This window comes from Pleurodeles waltl, chromosome 4_1 (genome assembly GCF_031143425.1).
Source record: "Pleurodeles waltl isolate 20211129_DDA chromosome 4_1, aPleWal1.hap1.20221129, whole genome shotgun sequence".
Lineage (NCBI taxonomy): Eukaryota > Metazoa > Chordata > Amphibia > Caudata > Salamandridae > Pleurodeles > Pleurodeles waltl.
The window spans coordinates 961,819,448-961,831,476 of NC_090442.1; positions in this window are offsets into that span (position 1 = coordinate 961,819,448).

The window sequence follows — 12,029 nt, forward strand, 5'->3', positions numbered from 1 at the left end:
CGGGCCGACTCGCAATATGCATTTCAGAATCGCAAATAGGAAGGGGTGTTCCCTTCCTATTTGCGATTCTGTGTGGTATGCAATACCATTTGCGACCGCATATGCGGTCGCAAATGGTGTCGCAGTTACCATCCACTTCAAGTGGATGGCAACCCACTCGCAAATTGGAAGGGGTCCCCATGGGACCTCTTCCACTTTGTGAATGGGCCCACAAATATTTTTTCAGGGTAGGTAGTGGTCCAAGGGACCAGTACCTGCCCTGAAAAAAAACCGAAACTAAAGGTTTCGTTTTTTTTTTTAAGTGCAGCTCGTTTTCCTTTAAGGAACCTTGACACAAGGGAGGAAAGGGCACAGTTACATACCCACCCACCCCACCCACACTGCAACGCCCCCAACCCTTCACAGCAGCACAAATCAGACGCTCCACACCAAGAGGTAAGTACCCAACCGAAGGCCACTGCAACTTGACCATAGTACATACAATAGCCCCACACCCATAAAAAATTTAAACAAACACCAGGGTGCAACTGTGTGCAGACCAAACACAGGCCATACAGGAACTTTCATTGTTAGCTCACTGAGCCAAACAGTGCTAATAGGGCCAATGGCCAATCCATAAAATGTACATTGTCCTGGGCCACAACTGGCCACACCTGACTCCCACAAGTGCTGGGTACACCACAGAACGGGGCACCATATGGGGATCCAGGCACCTCACGGAATGGAGGTAGAGGGTGAAGGGGGTGGGGGTTTTCAATGGGGGTGGGACTTTGACTTTCTTGTGGAGGTTGGAGGGGGGTAGGCTTCTCCTTTGAAGGGGGTGGGGGCTGTTTGGCTCAGGTGGAGCTGGATGGCCTAGGCTCTGACCGGGCCTTCTTCTTCACCGGGGAAGGTGCACAGGAATGGGAAGGGTGGACCAGGGTAGGCTGTGATGTGGAAGGAGCAGAAAGGGCAAGGAGGTGGGCACGTTTGGGAACAAGACTGGGTGGGCCAGTGGGTTGGAAGAGGTCAGCACGGGAAAGGAAACGTTTTTTGGGAGCAATTGGGGTGGGCGTGGATGAGGCGTGGGAGTGGCTGCAGAGGGAGTTGATGTATGGGGTGTAGGTGTGCGTGTAGTGGATGCAGCTGACTGCTCAGTATGCTGTGGTGTGGTGGATGTCTGATGGGTGGGTGTCTTGGTGCATTTGTGTGTTTTGGGATGTGGGGGGTGGACACAGTGGGAGAAGACAGACAGCTAGTGTGGATGTATGTTGGGTGGGTGTCTGCAAGTCTGGTGAGTGTGCTGCATGTGTCAACTACAGTAGAGGTGGTGAGTGCAGGTGTGGTGTATGGGGTGCATGTATGGCTGTCTGCTATTGTGGTGAGTGCAGAGGAGCAGTAACAGTGAGTGAATGTGCAGTGCATGAGGGTGTGGATGTAGAGGGGACAGACAGGGAGGTGGAAGAGGTGGGCACACTGGGGGAAGTGGATGTTGTTGTGTGTGCAGGTGTCTGTTGGCTGTGTGAATGCTTGTGGTCGGAGGTGTGCTGCTTGTGTTTTGAAGTGTACTTCTTGTGTGTTGATGTGCCTGTAACCGAGTCTGATTGTCTGCTTTGGACGGGTGAAGGGAGTGGGGTGCTGGAAGGAGTAGAGGAGGTTGCAGGGGGGATGGAATGGCCAGGAAAACTGACTGCCATCTGAGAGGAGGCCAGAGCCTGAAAATAACTCTGTGGGGCAGGCACAGCACCGTGAATGCCATCCAGATAGGCATTGGTCTGCTGCACCTCTGATGCCAGACCCTGGATGGCATTGACACTCGTTGTCTGCCCTACAGAGATGGTTCTCAGGAATTCAATAGCCTCCTCTGTGAGGGCAGCAGGGCTGACTGGGGCAGGGGAGGAGGTTCCTGGGACAAAGGAGACACCCACCTTTCTGGGTGGACAGGCACGAGAAACTCGGTGGGGAGCAGAAGGAAGGGCGGTGATGGTATGGGGGTGGCAGAAGATCTCACGGTAGTGGTGTGTGCACTAGGGTCTGCCACCACCGAAGGACCCCCATCGGAGGAGGTCTCAGAGTCACTACCTCCTGTGGTAGTAGCCTCCCCTGTGGAAGTCCCCTCAGCCTCCCACCCACTGGTCCTCTGGGCATCCATTGACTCTGCTTCAGAGGATCCGTGGGCTGCTGCCTCCCCACTTGCTGATGCCTCAGCTCCCTCTCCTGATGTTGATGCTGTACCAAACCCACACAAGAGAACAGGGATGGGGAGACAAAACAGGAGAGACACTTGTAAATAGCTGAATGCTGATACACAATGTCCAGACATACACCCACCCAGCAGACACACCCAACAGGCAGCACCATGCACTATGCCCATGGCCATGCCCCTGACTACTGACCAGAATACTGATCTACACCCATCCCCTGAAATAGTTTTGGAGCTGAGGTAGGTGAAACCTGACAGGGACACTCCTACACCCTTTGGGGAACATACAGTACATGGACACCAGTCAAATTCCCTGCTCTAAGCAGCATGAGCCCTATCGCACACACAGTCATCCTTCCAGACTGAAGTATGGTCAGTGAGTACTCACCCCCTTGTGACTGCTGTGCAGCCTTCAAGCGCCCAACCGAATCTGGGTACGCCACCGCCAGGATCCGTCGCATGAGGGGGTCAGTGCCCGAAGGGCCCCCTTCCACGTTGGGAGGACTTCCCCAGCTGGGCCTCAGTGATCTTTCGCACCCAGCTCTGCAGGACCTCACACCTCTTTTGACAGTGGGTGCTTCGCCAGTTGTATACCCCCAGGGTCCGTACCTCCTTGGTGGGCGCTGACCTAGAAGGGTGACACAGAAATGGGACACAGAGGTCAGGCCCTAGCACTATAGGAACAGCTAGGAGATTGTCCAACATAGGACTGACAGTACTCTCAGACATACAGGACAGTGGCACGCAGCATTCCATGTACCATGGCCCAACCAGGCTCAGAGGAGCACACATATGTGCAATCCACACCATCCATTACTCACACAGTGCCCCACAAACCCAGACTCACCTGTACTTCTGGCTGTCCATAGAGTCTGCCGTACAGGGGTGGGGCCCCTTCCACTAGATTCTCTAGTTCTTCCTGGGTGAAGGCCGAGGCCCTTTCCTCTGCACCACGTGGAACCTCCATAGCCAGAGGCAGGCCACCGCAGTACACAGAGTGGAGTACCTGTCTGCACGAGATCAGGGAGTCAAGTGGTCAAACGATCATGGTACACCAGGATTCCCCATTGGCATCCATGTTAGCCAATGAGGGTACGAACAGCGGTCAACACCGCTGTACTCTGTGACGTCAACCGCTAGCGGTATGAAGTCACTTCCACAACGAAGGGGCAGAACTACAGTGGGCAGACATTTTGCCATCACCTACGCATCTTGAAATTCCTACTACTCACAATGCAGGGCCTACTAGCCACATGAAGCACCTAGGCCTCTGTCCATCCTGTATAGTAGCACACATGAATTACTCTGTTCCCTACTAGTGATGTACATGTACATCTGTCAGGTAGCAGTTATTGCACAGACACTACTATGAGCAATGCAGTGCATGTATTTAGCAAATTTTGCCTATGTATGTGTGCACATCACTCCTTTTTGTAACCCCTCATAGGTACCGACCCTTGTGGTGAGGAAGGGCACCATCGGTGTACAGACCACTTGTGGATATGGGGACCATGGTAGAGCGTCAGATCATTATCACTTACAGACTCACACGTGCAACTATTCAGGACCTATCTGCATTACTGGATCCTGCACTAACTCCCGCAAATCGCAATCAGCATGCCATTCCAACTGAGGTGCAGGTGCTCTCTGCACTCCACTTCCTGGCCACAGGCTCTTTTCAAGTGACAGTGGGCATGGGTGCTGGTTTCTCACAGCCAGTGTTCAGCCAGGTACTGACAAGATTTCTGAATGCATTTGTACAACATCTTCAATCCTATGTGCGATTCCCCCAAAGTGCTGACCTCCCTGCCATCAAGTCTGACTTCTATGCCTTTGCAAACATTCCCCATGTTTTAGGTGCCATCAATGGCACACACATACCCATCATCCCCCCAAGAGTGAGTGAACAGGTGTACAGAAACAGGAAGAACTTTCACTCCATGAACATCCAATTGGTGTGTACTGCAGACCAGTACATTTCCCATGTGAATGCCATGTTTCCAGGTTCAGTCCATGATTCATTTGTGTTGAGGAACAGTAGTGTGCCACAGACGATGGAACAACTACAAGATGACAGAGGGTGGGTCATAGGTAAGTTTGCCTGTCACTCACTGACACATTGAGGAAAACAAGCCTGTCTGACTAAGGGACTTTACAATGGCGACCAAGGACAGATGCAGAGAGGAAATACTATGCGGCCCCTGGATGTACTAGGAGGGTCGTATAGCGTACTATAGGTCTCCTGAAGGCTAGATTTTCGTGTCTGACACAAGGGGGGGAGGGACCGAGAGGTTATTTGGTCCAGTGTACAGTCTCCCAATAATAGTCATACAAATTAGAGTAAACTGTTCCAAATTATTCTAGCATCTTAGAGGACCTGGAGTCTCAGGAGCAAGAACCCTCAAGCATCACAATGGATGACTGGTATCATCATCGGGAGATGCTCCTCGCCAGGCCGGCGCAACAACGCCTGACGGGCTCCCCGAGGTGGGCTCTATGCCGTGCTGTGCTAATAGTACTTGATGAATTATACTATCTAAGCTTGGTTACCTGCATCCAGGCACCAGCATAGGTTGGAGAGAAAAGAAATGTGTGTAAAATTGGTTATTCATCACCAGCACATCATAATTTTAATCTGTATAAAGTGGATGAAGACCAAGATTAAAAATAACGTGAAAGTAATACCAGAGTGTAATGCTCACTAACTTTCAAAAACAATGAACTAAAGGGGACTATTAATTATATAGTGCCTCTAAACCAGGGTCCGGTGTCTACATATCTCTGGGGGTTCCCTGGCCTATAGGCCTGATAAGGTGTGTAGAATAGTGGTGGCATGCTGCACAACGTGGCATTGAGACATTCTATCTCTCTTTTGGAGGTGGAGGGTGCCATAGGTTCTGATCAGCTACCTCAGAGAGGTGAGGAGAGTGATGGTGAGAATGAGGAAGGGGAAGATGTCCATTCCAGGAACCAACTGGTACAACTCTACTTCCAATAACTGTGTGGGACCTAAGCCAGTCATTGGGGTTAGTGACTAATACTGTCAGTGTGCTCTGTCATATAGGGGGGATTGGTCATGATAGGCGGCACATGGACCATTTCTGCATGGTACTGACAGACAATATATGCATACCCTCCTTGCCTAATTTAAAACACACAGTACCGCCATCAAGCACAAATTGACAATACAGTTGTTCTCTGCCAGTTGCATCCATACTCCACTTTGTTCAACATTGAAGACAGGGGTCAGTGTTACAGGTGTGAAATGTGTTTTATTGGTAGAATAGAGTGAATTGTGTTATATACATTGATGGGAGTCATAAGGGTTGGGTGTCCTCAAAACATACTTGGTGGCAGCCCTGTTGGATGTCTTAGATGGGTCCATTTAGTAGAAAAGTACTTCATTTTGCCCTCAGCTAAGTGTTGTTGGTGAATGGGTAGGATGGATGCTTTGCATTAGTAGCAGTGACAATTGTTGGAGGGAGGCTTGTTCTTTGCTGGGTTTCCAGTGCCATATCTTGGCCTAAAACTACATTTGGGTGACTGCTGTGGAGCTTCTTGGGGTGGCATGGGAGGCCCTTGTGATTCCTGTGAGGGTATTTATTGTGCTGTTTCTGCTGCTTGGGGCATCTGTTGCTGGTTGTCCAGGGCTGTCGGCGTGGCCTCTTGTCCGGTGTGGGTGTCAGACTGTTTTTTTACCAACTGCAGCAGTGCTCCAGCAATGTTGGCCATTGTGGCAATGTGCTCTTTCCACTGCTCCATGGCCTGTTGGTGTTGTTCCAGCTGCATCCTCTGACTGTGCTCCAGGGTAGACACAATCTGTGCCAACCTCTCTTGGGTATGTTGGTAGGCCCCAATACCTCTGCAATAACGCCCTGGGCTGCTGCATCCATCCGGTGCCCTAACCCCTGACCCACTGGGACACTTGAACTTGCCCTAGCCCCCTGTGCCTGTGTCCCCTGCGCAGGTTTTGACGTGCCACTTGTACTGGGGCTCTCGCCTTCCTGCATGTTGGGAGTGGGAGACTGTGGCCTCTGTAGCTGTGTTCCACTAGTCTGTGCCCTGGGTACACTGGTGTGGGTACGCATCACCTGGCCTGCTGGTCTTGACTGGGTGTTAGGGGTGACAGTGGTTTCCTGGGTGAGGCTGCTGCAGGATGAGAATCCAGGACTGTGTGAGGGGCCTGCCTGCTCATCAGTGTCCAGGGATCCTTCGCCAATGTCTTGTGATGTGCCTCTGTCTCCCTGGAGGGCTGTGGCACTCCTTGTCCCCTCCATTAGGGTTGCATAGGTGGTGGTGCGACATGTCTGTCACATATGCCTGAAGGTTTGAGGTGTACAGAACTGGGCTATTTTGGGCTGGTGTTATTTTCAGTGGCCTTCCAGGGTGCCTCTGTGAGGTGGACATTGCATTTAGTGGCAGTGGTGGGGTTGCATTGTGGTGGGGGGTATTATTCCATTGTTGGTACGTGCAGGGGTGGGTGGCTGTGCACAGCAGGAGTGATATGGGTCTGTTATTGGGTTGCAGGTGATGCCGGGTGGTGGATTTGGTGGGTAATGGCTGGGTGGGGTGTAGGTCAAGGTGGGTGTTGGTGGGGTGGAGTGGTGCATGCATTGCAGATGTGTTGTATATGGGGTAATTGTAGATGACTTACCCGAGTCCATTCCTCCAGTGAGTCCAGTGAGTCCCTCTGGGTGCAGGATGGCGAGTACCTTTTCCTCCCAGTCGGTGTAGTCGGGTGGTGTTGGTGGCGGTCCTCCCCAGTCTTCTGCACTGCGATGTGGTGCCTAGTTGCCATGGCCCTGACCTTCCCCCGCAGGTCGTTCCATCTCTTCCGGATGTCGTCCCTGGTGCGTGGATGGTGTCCCACTGCATTCACCCTGTTCACAATGGTCTGCCACAGCTCCAATTTTTGCGCGATGGGTGTGTGCTGCACCTCGGACCCGAATATTTGTAGCTCCACCTTCAGGATCTCGTCCACCATGGTCCTTAGCTCCCTTTAGGTGAAGCATGGATTTTAGGGGGGGGACATTGTGAGTGTGGTGGATGGGATCGGAACTGGGAACGGAGTATGGGTGCTCCTGTGTGGGTCGATATGCGTGTCCTGTATGCTGGCGTTCGCTGCCTGGCTCTGGTGCTCTCCGTCTTCTGATCCTGGTTTTGTTGCAAGGGATTGTGGGGTGTGTCTGGGGGTGTTTTATGGGTTCTGGATGTGTGTCAGGTGTGTGGCTGATATGCCTATCCAATGTGTGCATTTGTTGCTGTTGTGTCCACTTGCCGCCCGTGGCGGTCGCAGCCGCCAATGGTCGTCCGGCCTCCACTGTCCACCGAGGTGATTTGTGCATCATTATTTGGGGTGCGGGATGTGGGTGTGCTTGGCAGTGGCGGGGTGGGGTTGGCCGCGATTCCCGCCGACAGTGTCCTGGTGGGGAGTGGTGGTTTTGGAATTTTTGGCGGGGTTGGGTTTTTCAATCATTACATGGCGGGTTTCCATTCGCTGACAATGGCGGGATTCTGTTCACCGCGGACACAGCAGTCGGCGGTCTTTCCCGCAATGTTCAAAATGACCGCCATAGTCTTGAAGGCAATGCGTTTCTTCACCGGTATCCAGTGTAGTTGCTTCAATGTAGCACTGGCCGAGGAGGAACCGGGAAGATTGAGTATCAGGCGAGCAGCAGTGTTCTGGATCAATTGAAGCTTGCTGAGCGACAGCTTGTCAATATTGAGTAACAATGCATTGCAGTAATCAATTTTTGAAATCACCAAGGCAAGCAACACCATTATGGCTCAGAAGAGGGTGACTATGTGATCTCTTTTTGGTTTGGAGACAGGCAACAGTTATCAGTGAGTAAGCTCTACCTAGTACACAAATCATCAACTGTTCATTTAGTGTGCTGTCTGACTATTTATTGAGCAAAAACAACAAGTGATGGACGGAATGCTGAACATTGTCAAACACTCACCCCCAGTACAGTGATCTGGGCCTAAATCCATCGTTTTTTTGCTGCCCATGCCATTCCAGTTTGGACCCAGCCATGTGAAAATCAGTCTTGACCCTGTTCACCATGGGAACAGTCCAGCCCGAACTGCTAGGCCAGGTCTTCCCTGGACTGGAAACAAGCATCCTGGGACCGGTTTCGGGGTCTCACCCCTCATCAGCCAGGCTAGTTGAATCCAGTGGCATGGGAAGCAAGGGACCCACGTCTGGGCATACCCTTCCCACTTAGGGCGACAAAGCTAAAACAACAAGTGATGGACGGAATGCTGAACATTGTCAAACACTCACCCCCAGTACAGTGATCTGGGCCTAAATCCATCGTTTTTTTGCTGCCCATGCCATTCCAGTTTGGACCCATCCATGTGCAAATCAGTCTTGACCCTGTTCCCCATGGAAACAGTCCAGCCCGAACTGATAGGCCAGGTCTTCCCTGGACTGGAAACAAGCATCCTGGGACCGGTTTCGGGGTCTCACCCCTCATCAGCCAGGCTAGTTGAATCCAGTGGCATGGGAAGCAAGGGACCCACATCTGGGCATACCCTTCCCACTTAGGGCGACAAAGCAAAAACAACAAGTGATGGACGGAATGCTGAACATTGTCAAACACTCACCCCCAGTACAGTGATCTGGGCCTAAATCCATCATTTTTTTGCTGCCCATGCCATTCCAGTTTGGACCCAGCCATGTGCAAATCAGTCTTGACCCTGTTCCCCATGGGAACAGTCCAGCCCGAACTGATAGGCCAGGTCTTCCCTGGACCGGAAACAAGCATCCTGGGACCGGTTTCGGGGTTTCACCCCTCATCAGCCAGGCTAGCTTGAATTCAGTGACTATTTATTGAAACTACAAATATGTAAGGCACACATCCAACAAGTCAATTTGAGATAAAGTCCATATCTTGATTCCATGATTCCACCACAATTGTACATATCCTTATTCTTCAAATCTTGAATTGACAGTCAATTGGTATTCCGTCAAAACCAAAGTTCACCAACATCCATGCTTGCCAACATGTGTTTCGTCAGAGGTGTACCCCATGACTTCCTCAGGGCTGTAATTGATACATATATTCAAATTAACCATGCAAACCAGATCTAACCCAACATTAATCCCAAAAATTATAATTAGTGTTCATCCTTCATGCAAGGAGTGGGAAATATATTTCGTGGCAATTCCTGCCACCTTCTAAATAAAAATAATATCTTGTGAGATTTGTGTATTCCACAAGTACTCAATTGACACGCTATTAATTGAAAACATGTGCACAACAATCTTCATGCAGTTACAATAAGGAGATTACAAAAATGACCAGACATTTTTAAATAGACAACTTCATCCTTATACCATAATTTACAAATAGTTCACCACCATTTTACGACCAAAATCAGTGTGACTTATAATGTTTGCTATATTGATCTATTTAAATCACAGTCTGGTCCCCCCATGGGCAAACATACAAAGAATATATTAAATATAATAGGTGTTTACGAAAAAGTGACAAGCAAATATAAAAATTATGTGAGACCAAAAGAGGAAACCCTTCACCTCACAATCAGTACCTGCTACATCTAAGTTTCATCTCTCTTGCATTATTTCAACAATTTCTCTTGAGTTCCAATCAAGAATATCAAAAATAAATCAATGTAAATAAATAACACCATAAACCTTTTAACATTCTCATTAATAAATAAGTTCAGAGCCATCATGTCCGTGTGCTCCCATTAAGTCTTCGTATAAGCACCATCTATCACTTGTAGATCCTTAAATTCCAATAGCCTTTATTTGTTATACATGCCGTGCTCAGTAAATCAATAAAGACGATGCGGCTCCCAACGCGCTGCTTCTAAATTGCGGAAATCGCCGCAAACATTAATCACCTCAGAGCCCAAAGGCGTGACTCCACCTGTGTTGATACCCGGGAAACCTCCAGAGTATCTTCATATATGACACTATTTTTTACGATTCTAGAATCATAACTTGGGAAACCCGCAATTTCAAACAAAGCAAGAGAACCCGCTTACCGCATTGCTGCTGTGTGTTCTGAGCGCCACGAGTATGCGTAATAACCTTATTTTGGTCCGTTGATTATTATCCCTTATTTATTTCCTCCTTCAGCCATGGCGATAGACATAGGACTAACCATTAATGATACCGCTCATTTGCCATATTATAATTCAATCCTACCTTACAAAAGTAATATACTACTCCTATATTTTGCCAGAAATACTTGTTAAAAACTCTGAAATAAATCAAATAACAATTTACTCTATATTTACTAAATTAGAACTTGTCAATCTGACTAATTCTAAAATTATGTTTCAATGCAAAAGATAACCATATGTTTACATTTCTTTGTATTATATCATCAGTTAAATATGTATATTTGCACATTGGTACCCATGACCACCTATGAGCACATCAGAACCTTCAAGCAATTTCAGTTATATTGAAAAACATAAAGGTAATAGACATGTTAAAGGATAGTTATAAAATCAACACAAGCAATTACCCAAAAAGTATTCCAATTCTGAGTCAGTATTCAAACCTTTTTCAACTGCTCGTAATCTCATGATCCACATTGCCTCCCTCCTCCTCAATTGCAGTTCTCTGTTACCACCCCTAGGGTCTACCGGTACATGTTCAATGCCCAAAAATCTTACATTTCTCTTAACATTGATTTTATCACATGTTCTTAAGTGTTGCACTATAGGATATCTCTCATGCTCCTGTTTTATTGCCTGCAAATGTTCCCCAATTCTAACTTTCAAGGGGCGAATGGTACTTCCCACATAGTAACGTTCACACTTACACAATATTATGTAAACTACATACGATGTCAGACAAGTAATATTTGATAGTATCTTGAATTCATGACCGTCATGGTCCAAAAATTCCTTTTTAGCATGCCAGGCCCAATTACAGACCCCACACTGACCACATTTATAGAATCCCCTACTGTGCTCCATTAACCAATTCCCAGTGTTCACTCCACGATAATAACTAGCACAAAGAAAGTTCTTCAATGACCTCCCTCTGCAATATGTTATCTCAGGCCTGTTTGTAATACAGTCCGCTAAAGTCTTGTCCTGTCTAAGGATATTCCAGTGTCCAATTAGTGACCTCCTCAGCACATCAGAGGATGCCGAGAAATCCATAACCATAGTCACCCTATCTCTAAATTTGATTTCCTGTTTCCATGATCGTAATGTATCATTCCTACCAATCCTGTACATTTTTTGTGTGGCTTTCTCAATCACTTGTTTCTGGTAACCTCTTTGAATAAAACGCTGTTGCATATTTTGAATACATTTGACAAAATCTTCAGTTTTGCTACAATTCCTTCTTGCCCTTATCATTTCACCATATGGAATTGCATGTATCTGATGTTTGGGATGCGCACTTGTAGCCTTTAGTAGAGCATTACATGAGGTCAACTTTCTATATAGTCTGCTGTGAATTCTACCTTCTGAGATGAACAGTTCCACATCCGAAAAGTCTATTTTTTTCTTTACTATAATGATACGTAAATCTGATGCGAGCGTCATTATTATTAAGATAGTTACAAAACTCCTCCAATTGTAATATTGACCCTATCCATATCATTAAATAATCATCGATGTACCTTCCCCAGTATAAAATGTTTGACTGCCATTCTGCTGCTCCTGAACCCCAGACCCACTTCTCCTCGAACCATGCCATAAAGAGATTAGCATATGAGGGAGAGAATCTGGAGCCCATGGCTACACCTTGTTTCTGTCTGTACCATTTATTCTTAAATAGGAAGACATTTTTACTCAAAATTAATTCTATCATATCTAAAATCACATCAGTATGCTCAAGTAAACTTGC